Source organism: Bubalus kerabau, chromosome 8, assembly GCF_029407905.1.
Source record: "Bubalus kerabau isolate K-KA32 ecotype Philippines breed swamp buffalo chromosome 8, PCC_UOA_SB_1v2, whole genome shotgun sequence".
Classification (NCBI taxonomy): Eukaryota; Metazoa; Chordata; class Mammalia; order Artiodactyla; family Bovidae; genus Bubalus; species Bubalus kerabau.
In genome coordinates this window covers 31,081,096-31,098,404 of record NC_073631.1, presented here as the reverse complement: position 1 = coordinate 31,098,404, position 17,309 = coordinate 31,081,096, and positions in this window count along the sequence as shown.

Sequence of the window (17,309 nt, the reverse complement as noted above, 5' to 3'; positions counted from 1 at the left end):
AGGGGGGAAAGTGTTTAGAGACAGAATGAATTGGATTAGAGTCTCAGTTCTCTATTGAACAACTTTGTGTCCCTAGGTAAACTATTTAACCTCCTTGATTCTCAGTCGCCTTGTTATAAAATAGTAATCAGCAAAACTCATCTCACAGTCAGTTAGTGGTTAAATGACTATTGTTGTTTAGTCACTAAGTTATATCTTACTCCTTTGTAACTCCAGGGACTCTCTGTCCATGCAAAAATACTGGAGTGGGTTACCATTTCCTACTCCAGGGAATTTCCCCACCCAAGAGATGGAACCTGTGTCTTCTGCATTGACAGGTGGATTCTTTACCACTGAGCCACCAGGAAAGCCTGATTAAATGATCAGCCTGTGTAAAATGCTTTACAGGATCACTAGCAAAAGAAAGTGCTAAAAGTTACTTCACTTCTGTTCTTTTTTTTTTTTTTTTTAATAATCTCTCCTGATTTTAAACATGCTACAGTAATTTTTACTTCATGGCAAATAGATGGGAAAACAATGAAAACAGTGACAGGCTTTATTCTCTTGGGCTCCAAAATCACTGCAGATGGTGACTGCAGCTATGAAATTAATAGATGCTTGCTCCTTGGAAGAAAAGCTAGACAACCTAGACAACATATTAGACAACCTAGACAACATATTAAAAAGTAGAGACATTACTTTGTTGACAAAAGTCCATATAGTCAAAGCTATGTTTTTTTTTCCAGGAGTCATGTATGGATATGAGAGTTGGACCATAAAGAAAGCTGAGCACTGAAGAATTGATGCTTTTGAACTGTGGTGTTGGAGAAGACTTTTGAGGGTCCCTTGGACTGAAAGGAGATCAAACCAGTTCATCCTAAAGGAAATCAGTCCTGAATATTCATTTGGAACGACTGATGCTGAAGCTGCAACTCCAATACTTTGGCCACCTGATGCAAAGAAATGACTCACTGGAAGAGACCCTGATCCTGGGAAAGATTGAAAGCAGGAGGAGAAGGGGATGACAGAGGATGAGATGGTTGGATGGCATCACTGAAGCGATGGACATGAGTTTGAGCAAGCTCTGGGAGTTGGTGATGGACAGGGAAGCCTGGTATGCTCCATTCCACAGGGTTGCAAAGAGTCAGACATGACTGAGCGACTGAACTAAACTGACAGTAATTTTACATATGACTTTTAAATCATTTTGGAGAAAGTAATTTGGGAATAGGTGACATTTCATTTAAATGCTTCTTCATTTTCCCTTGCCTAGACCATCTTATGGCATACTGTTAACTATCTTAGTTTTCTCACCATCCACTGGGCACTTCCTATTTGTTAGGAGGCATTAGTTTCCTTTTCATTTCTCATCTCTGTACCTGATTTTTAAACTCATATGGAACACAAATTTAATCTCACATTTGCTTTTTCTATTCCCTAATGTTCCATACAGCTCATTTTGAAAGAATAAACTTGTTGATTTTTTTAATTTATTGTCTCTTCTGGTGGATATTTAGGACTTTCATGTGTGGTAAGGCAATGTTTTAGTGTCCCTAGACATCAGTGAAGAGATGATGCTTGCTCTAGAAATTGTGAGAATTCTGACAACCACATAGTGATATAAATGGTAAGCAATTTGTGTGGTTATTTAAGATTAACTGTAAAAGATGATCTTTATTGATTTGGAAAGACAAAAGGAATCTACATGGACTTAAAATAGGAGGACTAGAATTCAAAATCAAACTCATAAGGTTAGCCTGTGTATAAGATCAGTTAAAGGCAGGTAAAACTTGAATAGATAACCATTAACATGGACAAACTATAGCCTGGGGCCAAATCTGGTAACACGTTTTTATAAATAAGCTTTCATGGGAACATTGTCATGACCATTTATTTATGTAATGTCTATGGCTGCTTTTGTTCTACAAGGGCATAGGTACAGAGAGGTCATAGGACTTACAAAGTCTGTAATATTTATTGTATGTTCCTTCACAGAAAATGTTTGCTGGTCTCCATTCTAACATACTTCGAGATTTATAGGGGTACATTGTTGAGACTGATCTTCAATATACAAGTGATAGTGATCTGGGATTCTCTAATTTTACTTTTTTGAGCAACATGCGCACACACAGGAGAATGTATTATCCTTGATTATTAATCACATTCTATTTCCTGATTCTATTGAGTATAAGGCTCACATTATAAAAAATTTTTCTTTTAAATACCTTTAATCTATTCCTTTTCATTATTATCATCATCATGATACAAGCTAAATAATGAACATAAGTTCAATATAACTCTAGATAAATGAGGTTTGGTTAATATGGTATAACATATTAATTAATGGTTAGATGCCACCCTAGATGAAAATACTTTGTGGTATTCTATAGCAGTTTATACTCTTTTCAACATTTTATCAGAGATGTGAATGTAAACAAAAGCATGTTTATCCAAGTATGACACAAAACTGTGGAGTTACTGTATTGAATGACAGAAACCGTATTCCAAGGCATTGCAAAAAGTTGGAAATATGGGCCAAAGCAAACAAAGTGATATTTAACAGGGCTAAATATAAAGTTCTGTATTTGGATTTAAAAAATCAAAACACAATTGTACAAATACAGGATGGAGACCACATGGCTAAACAGCAATAAAAGGTGAACGTTTTAGGATTATAGCTAACTGCAAGCTTAATTATAAACCAGCCCTTTGATGTGGATCTTAAAAATGTTCATATAATCTTAGTATGTGCTTTAACATAATTATGTATTCTGTCCAGATGAAGAGGGTTAATTGTGCTGCATACTGAATACTGCATAAGCCATATGGAATGATACGTTCAATTTAGGGAGTCATTCTGTAATAGGGACCTTGACAAATGCAATAGCTGTTTGACATTTTTTCCCCCACCATAGACATCAGATACCTGCTTGCTCAGACCTTTGAAGCTATGATGCCTGCATAAAGCTAAGCTCTAATCAGAAGCACCTGCAGTGGAGTTTGGCTTGGGAGCCAGAAATGTAAAGCAGCAGGGAATACCTAGAATACATTCTAGCAGGGATAAAATCAGGGTCTGTGGATCCAATTTCTTGAGGCATCACCATTAAGTTATGCACTAGATATTGTCAGCAGCAAAAAAGTCATGGTATCTGTGAAGTTATGTCTTTCCCAGATCAGTTCTTTGTGTGATTTCAAGGCTTGTTCCTGGCCATATACCTCACAGGCATTATGAGGGATGGTGATCCAGATTCCTTGTTCGGGCTGTCTCAATTCTAAATTCCCCTATGCTCTATTTTATGGCAGTTACTCTACAGACTGACAAATGTGTAGGGCTATTCACAGAAGAGTCATAGGGCCAGGGACAAAGCAGCATTAATGGAAGGAGAATAGGAAGGGAAGTGGGTGGAATCTGTGCTGTGTTGTGCTTAGTTGCTCAGTCATGTCTGACTCTTTGTGACCCCATGGACTATAGCCCGCCAGGGTCCTCTGTCCATGGAATTCTCCAGACAAGAGTACTGCAGTGGGTTTCCATGCCCTCCTCCAGGGGTATCTTCTGACCCAAGGATCGAACCCATGTCTCCTCTGTCTCCTGCATTGTAGGCAGATTCTTTACCACTGAGCCACCTGGGAAGCTCTAAATGCTTAATATTGAGTCCTTATTTTATAAAGAGAAATTCAGGGTTTTTATTACCTTGCTAATAAAAATCTCTGAGAGACAAAAGAAAAAAAAACTTTGTGGCACATGCCATAAAAATGACAGCACAATTGGAAATTAAAAAAATATATATATATAGTGTAGAAGAAGCAGCAGTTATGTGATCTGTCACCTGCAATGCGATACACCTGATGAAACTGCCTATAGGGTACAAGTGAGAAAGTGGCAAAGAGTTCAGTTTTTAATTTTTTCCATTTTACTTAGGCACATTCTATATGTTTTATTTATTAATTATGGCCTATAACCTGCAGTTCTATGCTTAGTACTCTTTCCATTTGTAGTTACTGATTTCTGAGTGCCAAAGTGGTCTTGATGTTGTCATGAAGTATAGCATAGTATAAGTCACAGCATAACAAGTATACAACTACTATTAGTTCTAATGCTCAACTTTATATTTTTGCCACTGACATTTTTTTATTTGCTTGCCCAAAGCAGATGGAAAAATTAATAAGCTTTGGATAAAGTAAGTTTATCTTTTGAAAATTTATGTTCCCTGTACTCCAAAAACTATAAGACACTGATGAAAGTAACTGAAGATGACACAGATGGAAAGATATACCATGTTCTTATATTAGAAGAATCATTATTGTTAAAATGAACACACTACACAAGGAAATATACAGATTCAATGCAATCCCTATCAAAATACCCATGGAATTTTTCATAAAACTAGAATAACTTTAAATTTTGTATGGGAACACAAAAGATCCTGAATAGCCAAAACAATCTAGAGGAAGAACAGAGCTGGAGGAATCACATTTCCTGAGTTCATACTATAATAAAAAGCTACAGCAATGATACTAGCACAAAAACAGACACACAGATCAATAGAACAGGATCGAGGGCCCAGAAATAAGCAGGTGCACTTGTGGTTAATTCCTCTATGACAAAGGAGTCAAGAATATACAATGGAGAAAAGACAGTCTCTTCAATAAGTGGTGCTGGGAAAACTAGACAGTTGCATGCAAAAGAATGAAATTAGTACATTCTCTAACACTATATACAAAAAGAAATTCAAAATGACTAAAAACATGAATGTAAAACCAGATTCAATAGAATTCCTTGAGGAAAACATAGGCAGAACATTCTGATATAAATTGAAGCAATATTTTTTTTGACCTGTCTACTGCAGCAAATAAAATAAAAGCAAAAATAAACAAATGGGACCTGATTAAACTTAAAAGCTTTTTGTACAGCAAAGGAAACCACAAACTAAACTAAAAGACAACCCTCAGAATGGGACAAAATATTTGTCTCTAAAATATACAAACAGCTCCTGCAGCTCAATATAAAAAAACAAACAAGAATCAAAAGGTTAAAAAATTAAAAGACATTTGCTCCTTGGAAGAAAAACTATGACCAGCCTAGACAGCATATTAAAAAGCAGAGACATTACTTTGTCAACAAAAGTCTGTCTAGTCAAAGCTATGGTTTTTCCAGTAGTCATGTATAGATGTGAGAGTTGAACCATAATGAAAGCTGAGTGCTGAAGAATTGATGCTTTTGAACTGTGGTGTTGGAGAAGACTCTTGAGAGTCCCTTAGACTGCAAGGAGATCCAACCAGTCAATCCTAAAGGATATCAATCCTGAATATTCATTGGAAGGACTGATGCTGAAGCTGAAGCTCCAATATTTTGGCCACCTGAGGCAAAGGGCTGACTAGAAAATAACCTGATCCTGGGAAAGATTGAAGGCAGGAGGAGAAGGGGACGACAGAGGATGAGATGGTTGGATCACATCACCAGCTTGATGGACATGAGTTTCAGCAAGCTCTGGGAGCTGGTGATGGAGAGTGAAGCCTGGCATGCTGAATTCCAAGGGGTCTCAAAGAGTTGGACATGACTGAGCAACTAAACTGATCTAAACTTAATCAAAAAATGGGTGGAGGACCTAAAGAGACACTTATCCAACTAAGACACATAGATGGTCAACAAACATATGAAAAGATGATCAACATTACTAATCATCAGGGAAATGCAAACCAAAACCACAGTGAACTATCACCTCACACCCATCAGAATAGCTATCACTGAACTGAACTGAAAAAAAAAAAAAAAAAAAACAAAGCTGTAATCAACAAATGCTAGAGAGGGTATGGGGAAAAGGGAACACTCTCACACTGTTGGTGGGAATGTAAATTGATAAGTCACTATGGACAACAGTATGGAGGTTCTTTAAAAGCTAAAAATAGAACTATTATATGACCCAGCAATCTCACTACTGGGCATATACCCATATAAAGCAATAATTCAAAAAGACACATGCACACCAGTGTTCACTGCAATACTATTTACAATATCCAGGACACAGAAGCAACCTAAATGTCCATCAACAGTGGAATGGATAAAAAAAGATGGGGTACATATACACAATGTAACATTACTCAGCCAGAAAAAAAGGGAACAAAATTGGTCATTTGCAGAAATAGGGATGGACCTAGAGACTGTCATATAGAGGGAAATAAATCAGAAAGAGAAAAACAAAGTTTATTTTATTTAATGCATGTATGTGGCATCTAGAAAAAATGGCATAGATGATCACATTTGCTAAGCAAAAATAGAGACACAGATGTAGAGAACAAACATATGGGTGCCAAGGGGAAAGAGAGGGCTGTGAAGAATTGGGAGATTGGGATTGACATATATACATTATTGATACCATGTATAAAATAGATAATAAATGAGATCACCCTGTTTAACACAGGGAATTCTACTCATTGCTCTGTGGTGATGTAAATGGGAAAGAAATCCAAAAATGAGGGGATATATGTATAGTAGAGCTGATTCACTTTGCTGGACAGCAGAAACTAACAACATGGTAAAGCAACTGTACTCCAACAAAAATTAATTTAAAAATAAGCAGGAAAAAACAGCCTATTGAATAGGAGAAATAATTTGTAAATGATCTGACTAATAAGAGGATAATACCCATCAAAAAAAAAAAAAAAAACCAAAAACACAATAGTCTAATTAAAAATGAGCAGAAGTGAATAAACATCCTTCCAAAGAGGAAATGCAGATGGCCAACAGGCGCATGAAAAGATGCTCAACAGTACTAATCAGCAGAGAAATACAAACCAAAACCACTATGAGATATCATCTCACACACATCAGAATGGTTATCATCAAAAAGACCACAAATAACAAATGTTGGCAAGGATGTGGAGGAAAGAGAATCCTTGTACACCATTGGTGGGAATATAAATTGGTACAGCTATTATGGATGACAGCATGGAGGCTTCCCAAAAAACTATAAATAAAACTACTATTTGCTAAGTTGCTAAGTCACTTCAGTCGTGTCCGACTCTGTGCGACCCCATAGACAGCAGCCTACTAGGCTCCTCTGTCCCTGGGATTCTCCAGGCAAGAACACTGGAGTGGGTTGCTATTTCCCTCTCCAGTGCACGAAAGTGAAAAGTGAAAGGGAAGTTGCTCAGTCGTGCCCGACTCTCAGCGACCCCATGGACTGCAGCCTACCAGGCTCCTCTGTCCATGGGATTTTCCAGGCAAAAGTACTGGAGTGGGGTGCCACTGCCTTCTCCGAAAACTACTATATGACCAAGTAATCCCACCCCTGAGCATATATCCAAAAAAGATGAAAACACTAATTCAAAAGCATATATGCACCCCAATGTTCACAGAAGTATTATTTAGAGTTGCTAAGATATGGAAACAACTTAAGTGTCCATCAACAGATGATAGGACACACACACACACTGAAATACTACTCAGCCATAAAAAGAACAAAATTCTATCAATTACAGCAACACGGGTGGACTTGGAGAGCACTGTACTAAGGGAAGTATTTTAGACAGAGAAAGACAAAAACAGTGATATCACTTGTATGTGTAGAATCTAAAAAATACAACAAAGTAGTTTATAATGAACAAAAGGCAGTCTCGCAGATTTAGAGAACAAATTAGTGGTTACCAGTGTGGGGAAGAGGCAGTGTAGGAGTGGGGTAGTGGGAGGTACAAACTGCTGGATATAAAATAGACTCAGAGATATACTGTACAACACAGGGAATACAACCAATGTTCTATAATAACTAAATGAAAAAAGTAACCTTTAAAAATTGTATAAAAATTTTAAAATAAATAAAATTTATTTTCCCATTCTACTACCTCATCTCTGAACCCCACTCTACTCCACTGTCATCCCATTTAGAAAATCACTTCCCTACTTTGTGCAATTTCTGTGCTAATATTCAACCTGGCATTGTGAAGAAGACATTTTTTATATAAACATATATAAACATAACTTCATAAAGCTTATCTCGTAAAGAAAGACTCAAAAGTCAAACATTTTTGGAAATAGTAAGGGTGTGAGAAAAGAACAAAAACCTTGCAGCCTATCAGCAACTTAATGCTAACTCAACCGTAAGTGTTTCTTTCTAGGATTGGCACCAACATACACAATCTTTTTCAAACAATTCCTATGAAAAGAATTACTGAGAAGAGATGAAAAAGTTCACTTAACTTTTAAGTATGCAATGTGTTTCTTAGATAACTTCAACATAATGGAATTGCTTCTATTTTTTTTAATGGGCAATAATATTTCTAAAATAAGATTAATATGTGTGTATATAAATATATTATCCATACAAATTACTTTTTAAAAAAAAAACTGAATCTCTTCAGAAAACAGAATCAGGTGAGAACTCAAACTATATTTATTAATAGAAAAATAGTATTTTAGGGATATCATTGCTTTTTCATAGATGTAGTTTATTAGTTCTCCATAAGTTCACACATTAAACAGTGGAATTAAACATAAAAGACAGCATTTTTTAAAAGATATCACTATTTTCTAAATTAATTTGTATATATAATATGATACTAATATTCTAATTAGGGGCTTCCCTGATATCTCAGTTGGTAAAGAATTTTCCTGCAATGCAGGATACCCTGGAATTGTTCATTAATTTTAACAAATATTCCACATAGTGAAAAATTTTAATAATAGGATAAACTGTTTTAATATAACTGTTATTGTCAAGTTAATCTGAAAAAAATGTTAAGAGTCAGGGAAGCATTTAAAAAAATGAAAGAGTCTAGCTCAAGAAGTATTTAAAATAAAATATAAAATAATTATTTACATAAAAAGAAGTTAAAAATCTTATGAATTTAAAGGAATATTCAATTGTATTTATAATTATATGAACTTAATCAAATCCCTTACGATTATACAGAGGAAGTGAGAAATAGAATTAAGGGACTATATCTGCCACTATATAAGCCACTATAGACAGAGTAGCTGATGAAATATGGATGGAGGTTCGTGACACTGTACAGGAGAAAGGGATCAAGACCATTGCCAAGAAAAATAAATGCAAAAAAGTGAAAAAGCTGTCTGAGGAGGGCTTACAAATAGCTGAGAAAAGAAGAGAAGATAAAAACAAAGAAGCAAAGGGAAGATATACCCATTTGAATTCAGACTTCCAAAGAAAAGTAAAGAGAGGTAAGAAAGTCATCCTCAGTGATCAGTGCAAAGAAATAGAGGAAAACAATAGAAGGGGAAAGACTAGAGTTCTCTTCAAGAAAATTAGAGATACCAAGGGAACATTTCAAGCAAGATCAGATCAGATCAGTCACTCAGTCATGTCCGACTCTTTGCGACCCCATGAATTGCAGCACACCTGGCCTCCCTGTCCATCACCAACTCCCGGAGTTCACCCAGACTCACGTCCATTGAGTCATTGATGCCATCCAGCCATCTCATCCTCTGTCGTCCCCTTCTCTTGCCTCCAATCCCTCCCAGCATCAGAGTCTTTTCCAATGAGTCAACTCTTTGCATGAGGTGGCCAAAGTACTGGAGTTTCAGCTTTAGCATCATTCCTTCCAAAGAAATCCCAGGGCTGATCTCCTTCAGAATGGATTGGTTGGATCTCCTTGCGGTCCAAGGGACTCTCAAGAGTCTTCTCCAACACCACAGTTCAAAAGCATCAATTCTTCAGCGCTCAGCCTTCTTCACAGTCCAACTCTCACATCCATACATGACCACAGGAAAAACCATAGCCTTGACTAGACGAACCTTTGTTCGCAAAGTAATGTCTCTGCTTTTGAATATGCTATCTAGGTTGGTCATAACTTTCCTTCCAAGGAGTAAGCGTCTTTTAATTTCATGGCTGCAGTCACCATCTGCAGTGATTTTGGAGCCCCCAAAAATAATGTCTGACACTGTTTCCACTGTTTCCCCATCTATTTCCCATGAAGTGATGGGACCGGATGCCATGATCTTTGTTTTCTGAATGTTGACCCTTAAGCCAACTTTTTCACTCTCCACTTTCATCAAGAGGCTTTTGAGTTCCTCTTCCCTTTCTGCCATAAGGGTGGTGTCATCTGCATATCTGAGGTTATTGATATTTCTCCCAGCAATCTTGATTCCAGCTTGTGCTTCTTCCAGTCCAGCGTTTCTCATGATGTACTCTGCATATAGGTTAAATAAACAGGGTGACAATATACAGCCTTGACGTACTCCTTTTCCTATTTGGAACCAGTCTGTTGTTCCATGTCCAGTTCTAACTGTTGCTTTCTGACCTGCATACAAATTTCTCAAGAGGCAGATCAGGTGGTCTGGTATTCCCATCTCTTTCAGAATTTTCCACAGCTTATTGTGATCCACACAGTCAAAGGCTTTGGCATAGTCAATAAAGCAGAAATAGATGTTTTTCTGGAACTCTCTTTCTTTTTCGATGACCCAACGGATGTTGGCAATTTGATCTCTGGTTCCTCTGCCTTTTCTAAAACCAGCTTGAACATCAGGAAGTTCATGGTTCACATATTGCTGAAGCCTGGCTTGGAGAATTTTGAGCATTACTTTACTAGCATGTGAGATGAGCACAATTGTGTGGTAGTTTGAGCATTCTTTGGCATTGCCTTTCTTTGGGATTGGAATGAAAACTGACCTTTTCCAGTCCTGTGGCCACTGCTGAGTTTTCCAAATTTGCTGGCATATTGACTGCAGCACTTTCACAGGACAGAAATGGTATGGACCTAACAGAAGAAGGAGATATTATGAAGAGGTGGCAAGAATACACAGAAGAACTATACAAAAAAGATCTTCATAACCCAGATGATCACGATGGTGTGATCACTCACCTAGAGCCAGACATCCTGGAATGTGAAGTCAAGTGGGCCTTAGAAAGCATCACTACGAACAAAGCTAGTGGAGGTGATGTTTCCATTTGAGCTATTTCAAATCCTAAAAGATGATGCTGTGAAAGTACTGCACTCAATATGCCAGCAAATTTGGAAAACTCAGTTGTGCTTATTTAATTTATATGCAGAACATCATGAGAAATGCTGGGCTGGATGAAGCACAATCTGGAATCAAGATTGCCGGGAGAAATATCCATAACCTCAGATATACAGGTGACACTACTCTTATGGCAGAAAGTGAAGAGGTACTAAAGAGCCTCTTGATGAAAGTGAAAGAAGAGAGTGAAAAAGTTGGCTTAAAGCTCAACATTCAGAAAACTAAGATCATGATATCCAGTCCAATCACTTCATGCCAAATAGATGGGGGAAACAGTGGAAACAGTGTCAGACTTTATTTTGGGGGAGTGCAAAATCACTGCAGATCGTGACTGAAGCCATGAAATTAAAAGACGCTTACTCCTTGGAAGGAAAGTTATGACCAACCTAGATAGCATATTCAAAAGCAGATACATTACTTTGCCAAAAAAGGTCTGTCTAGTCGAGGCTATGGTTTTTCCAGTAGACATGTATGGATGTGAGAGTTGGACTATAAAGAAAGCTGAGCACCGAAGAATTGATGCTTTTGAACTGTGTTGTTGGAGAAGACTCTTGAGAGTCCCTTGGACTGCAAGGAGATCCAACCAGTCTATCCTAATGGAGATCAGTCCTGAGTGTTCACTGGAAGGACTGATGTTGAAGTTGAAACTCCAGTTCTTCAGCCACCTGATGAGAAGGGCTGACTCATTGGAACAGAGCCTGATGCTGGAAAAGATTGAAGGCAGGAAGAGAAGGGGGCTACAGAGGATGAGATGGTTGTATGGCATCCTTGACTCAATGGACATGAGTTTGGGAGTTGGTGATGGACAGGGAGGCCTGGTTTGCTGCAGTCCATGGGGTTGCAAAGACTCGGACATGACTGAGTGACTAAACTGAACTTATACAAATATTATTTTTAAACACAAATTTGAAATGAAATTAGATACCATTTTTCACCTACTGGATTGATAAAATGGATGTAGGAAAATTGATTTCTTAACTCTGGAGAGTAAATTTGGTAATGCGTGCGTGCTCAGTCACTTTAGTCAATTCCGACTCTTTGCAACCATATGGACTGTAGCCTGCAAGGCACCTCTGTCCACAGGATTCTTGGGGCAAGAATACTGGAGTGAGTAGCCATTTCCTCCTCCAGGGGATCTTCCTGATCCCTGGATTGAATCCTCGTCTCCTGCAGCTCCTGCTCTGTAGGAGGATTCTTTACTGCTGAGCCACTGGGGAAGCCCAATTGGCAATACATATTTAAATTTAAAATATACGTGTCCTTGGATGTAACAGTTACACTGTCTGAAATCTATGCTGTACATACACTTATAGAAAAATGCCAATAATTTATACAAAAATTATTATGGAAACTGTTTATAATGGGGAAGAAAAGACAATGATAAGAACAAACACTTAAATAATCCTCAATGTTGGACAAATGTTATCCATTTCTAATAACGTGATGAGACATCCTGTATGTGCAGATAGAGGACATCTCCAAGTTATATTTTCAATAAAATCAGTGCTAAATTATATACATAAAAGAGGTATAGATATCCACATATATAGATGTACCTATGAACATGCACATGTGCTCAAGCTAGTGAGCAGACAATAATGTTCTGCAAGGAAACAGAAGAACATTTCAACCATGGGAAGTAGGATTATAGATCTAAGAGAAATATATTTACATTTTGCAACTTTTTACAGTGAATGTGCATATATTTACCTGTGTATATATTACATTTTTTATTAGCAGTATTAGGTTTACAGAGAAATTGAACAGGAAGTTCAGAGTTCTCAAATCCTACTACCTATACCCACCCTGCCCCAAGTCCCTCCTATTATTAAAATTTTGCTTAAATGTGGTACATGTATTAAAATTGACAAACCACTATTGATCCATTATCATAAAGCCCATAGTTTGCAATAGGGTTCACTTTTCACATTGTACAGTTCTATGGATTTGACAAATGCATAATATTGTATAGCCACCATTATAGTCTTATACAGAATTGTTTAAATTAAAACAACTACTGATATTTTTACTGTCTATATAGTTTGGCTTTTCCAAAATGTTTCGTGCAGTTAGAATCATACAGCATATATTAATAGCCTTTTTCAGGTTGACTTCCTTCACTTAGTAATACGTATTTAAGTTTCCTTCCTGCCTTTGGTGGCTTGATAGCCCATTCATTTTTATCGCTGAGAATTACTCTATCATAGGATGTCTGTTTGTTTATTCATTCATCTTTTGAAGACATTTTGTTTGCTTTGGCAGCAATTAAGCATAAAGCTGATAAAATGAATCGTGTGCAATTTTTTATGCGGTCATGAGTTTTCATCTCATATGGCTGTATTGTACAGTATGCCTATGTTTAGCTTTATAAGAAATTGCCAGGCTGTCTTCCAAAATGGCTCTATAATTTCACATGAGCAACAAATCAGAACTCCTGTTGTTCCACATTCTTGCCAGAAGTTGATGTTGAATGTGTTTTGGATTTCATCCATTCTAAAAAACATGTACTGATATCTCATTGTTGTTTTATATGCAATTCCTTAACGATATATGATGTTGAACATCTTTTCATATGCTTATTTACCATTTCTTGTAATACGGGTGACAGTGATGACTTCCAAGCCTTTTATGTATTGGACCAGAAATCGGAATTCCATATATTTTATTCACTAATTAAAGGCTGTGGGTATATAATATTCACAAAGTTAAAGAAGATTGCTCTCTCCCATCTCTTTCTTGCCTTGCCTTCCTTTTTCCCCCTCGCCTTTCTAAAAATTCAGTTCTAAAACCGTTAGTGGAACAGTACAAGTCAGGCTCAAAACGACATCCTCATGGAGGGGTGGTCTGATGTGAGGTGTCGTCAGAGTGGGATGAGAGTATGTGTTCCAGTTCCAGGACACTTGAAATGGCAAAAAGGCTAGTATGGGAAGTCAGCTTGATAGGATGATCAAAGTCCACATCAGCAATATTGGAATACATAGAAAGCATGAGCCAATGGTAGTTTATACCAAGACCCCAGTATCCATATTTCTGACAATGATGCATCACCTGAATCTAATCATGAGGTCACATGAGAAAGACTCAAACTGAGGAACATTCTACAAAATAGCCTCTAGCCTCCAAAAGTATCAAGGTCATGAAAATCAAGGAAAGACTCGAACTATTTGAGACTGAACAAGTTTAGAGACAAAACGCCTAAATGCAACTTACAGTGCTGACCTGAATCCTTTCCTATAAAAGACATTATTGGATAAACTGGTAAAACCCAGTGGAGTCTGTGGATGAATTCATAGTAACACAATGATGTCAGTTGTTTTTTTTTTTTTTTTTTTTGGTGGTTGTGGTTATGTAGGGGTCAGATCTTATATTTAGTAAAGAACCAAGTGCTTGAGTGTAGATCGTGTTGACAGCTTACTCTCAAAAGCAGGGGAGGAAAAAACCAGTATTTTGCATTGGGTTTGTAAGGTTTATCTGCTTATTTCAAAATTTAAAAAAAAGATAATTCCAGCAAGGGATGAAAAATACAAAATTAACTGCTTATGACATCTAAATGAACTCTTTCTTCACAACTTAAACCTAAAATCTTGCATCTATTTTATTGGTTTCAGTGAGCTTGTTTTTTTTTTTTTTTTTTTTCACTTTTTTAAATTTATTTTTTAATTGGAGGATAATTGCTTTACAGAATTTTGTTTTTTTCTGTCATACCTCAACATGAATCAGCCATAGGTATACATATATCCCCGCCCTTTTGAATCTCTCTCCCATCCCCCTCCCCATCCCACCTCTCTAGGTTGATACAGAGTCCCTGTTTGAGTTTCCTGAAACATACAGCAAATCCCATTGGCTATTTATTTTACATATGGTAATGTAAGTTTCCACATTACTCTCTCCAAACATCTAACCCTCTCCTCTCCTCTCCCCATGTCCATAAGTCTATTCTCTATGTCTCTTTCTCCAGTGCTGTCGGAGAAGGCAATGGCACCCGACTCCAGTACTCTTGCCTGGAAAATCCCATGGACGGAGAAGCCTCGTAGGCTGCAGTCCATGGGATCGCTAGGAGTCAGACACGACTGAGCTATTTCACTTTCATGCATTGGAGAAGGAAATGGCAAGCCACTCCAGTGTTCTTGCCTGGAGAATCCCAGGGACGGGCGAGCCTGGTGGGCTGCCGTCTATGGGGTCGCACAGAGTCGGACACAACTGAAGTGACTTAGTAGTAGTAGTAGTAGCCCTGTGAATAAATTCTTCCATACCATTCTTCTAGATCCCGTATATATGCGCTGCTGCTGCTGCTAAGTCACTTCAGTCGTGTCTGACTCGGCGCAACCCCATAGACGGCAGCCCACCAGGCTCCCCCGTCCCTGGGATTCTCCAGGCAAGAATACTGGAGTGGGTTGCCATTTCCTTCTCCAATGCATGATACAATATTTATCTTTCTCTTTCTGACTTACTTCACTCTACATAACAGGCTCTAGGTTCATCCACCTCATTCAGTTCAATTCAGACACTCAGTCATATCCGACTCTGCAATCCCATGGACTGCAGCACACAAGGCCTCCCTGTCTATCACCAACTCCCGGAGTTTACCCAAACTCATGTCCATTGAGTCGGTGAAGCCATACAACCATCTCATCCTCTGTTGTCCCCTTCTCCTCCTGCCATTAATTTTTCCCAGCAACAGGGTCTTTTCAAATGAGTCAGCTCTTCAAATCAGGTGGCCAAAGTATTGGAATTTCAGATTCAACATCAGTCCTTCCAATGAAAACTCAGGACTGATCTCCTTTAGGATAGACTGGTTAGATCTCCTTGCAGTCCAAGGGACTCTCAAGGGTCTTCTCCAACACCACAGTTCAAAAGCATCAATTCTTCTGCATTCAGTTTTCTTCATAGTCCAACTCTCACATCCATACATGACTACTGGAAAAACCAAAGCTTTGACTAGATAGACTTATGTCAGCAAGGTAATGTCTCTGCTTTTTAATATGCTCTCTAGGTTGGTCACAGCTTTCCTCCCAAGAAGCAAGCATCTTTTAATTTCATGGCTGCAGTCACCATCTGCAGTGATTTTGGAGCCAAAAAAATAAAGTCAGCGACTGTTGGCCCATCTATTTGCCATGAAGTGATGGGACTAGATGGCATGATCTTATTTTCTGAATGTTGAACTTTAAGCCAACTTTTTCAGTCTCCTCTTTCACCTTCATCAAGAGGCTCTTTAGTTCCTCTTCATTTTCTGCCATTAGTTTAGTGTCATCTGCATATCTGAGGTTATGGATATTTCTCCCAGCTATCTTGATTCCAGCTTCAGCTTCATCCAACCTGGCATTTTGCATGATGTACTCTGCATATAAATTAAATAAGCATGGCGACAATATACAGCCTTGACGTACTCCTCTTCTTATTTGGAACCAGTCTGTTGTTCCATGTCCAGTTCTAACTGTTGCTTCCTGATCTGCATACAAATTTTTCAAGAGGCAGGTCAGGTGGTCTGCTATTCCTATCTCTCAGAAATTTCCACAGTTTGTGGTGATCCATACAGTCAAAGGCTTTGGCATAGTCAATAAAATAGAAGTAGACGTTTTTCTAGAATTCTCTTGCTTTTTCTATGATCCAACATATATTGGCAATTTGATCTCTGGTTCCTCTGCAACCTCTCTGGTTGAACATCTGGAAGTTCACAGTTCATGTACTGTTGAAGCCTGGCTTGGAAAATTTTGAACATTACTTTACTAGTGTGTGAGATGAGTGCAATTGTGTGGTAGTTTGAGCATTCTTTGGCATTGCCTTTCTTTGGGATTGGAATGAAAACTGACTTTTTCCAGTCCTGTGGCCACTGCTGAGTTTCCAAATTTGCTGGCATATTGAGTGCAGCACTTTCTCAGCATCATCTTTGAGGAGTAGAAATAGCTCAACTGGAATTCTATCACTTCTACTAGCTTTGTTCATAGTGATGCTTCCTAAGGCCCACTTGGCTTCACATTCCAGGATGTCTGGCTCTAGGTGAGTGATCACACCATCATGATCATCTGGGTCATGAAGATCTTTTTTTTATAGTTCTGTGTATTTTGGCCACATCTTCTTAATATCGTCTGCTTTTGTTAGGTCCATATCATTTCCATCCTTTATTGAGCCCGTCTTTGCATGAAATATTTCCTTGGTATCTCTAATTTTCTTGAAGAGATCTCTAGTCTTTCCCCTTCTATCCTCAGGCTTCTATAACAAAGCCTGAGAAAGGCTTTCTTATCTCTCCTTATTCTTCTTTGGAACTCTTCATTCAAATGGGTGTATCTTTCCTTTGCTCCTTTGTTTTTCACTTCTCTTCTTTTCTCAGCTATTTGTAAGGCCTTCTCAGACAGCTATT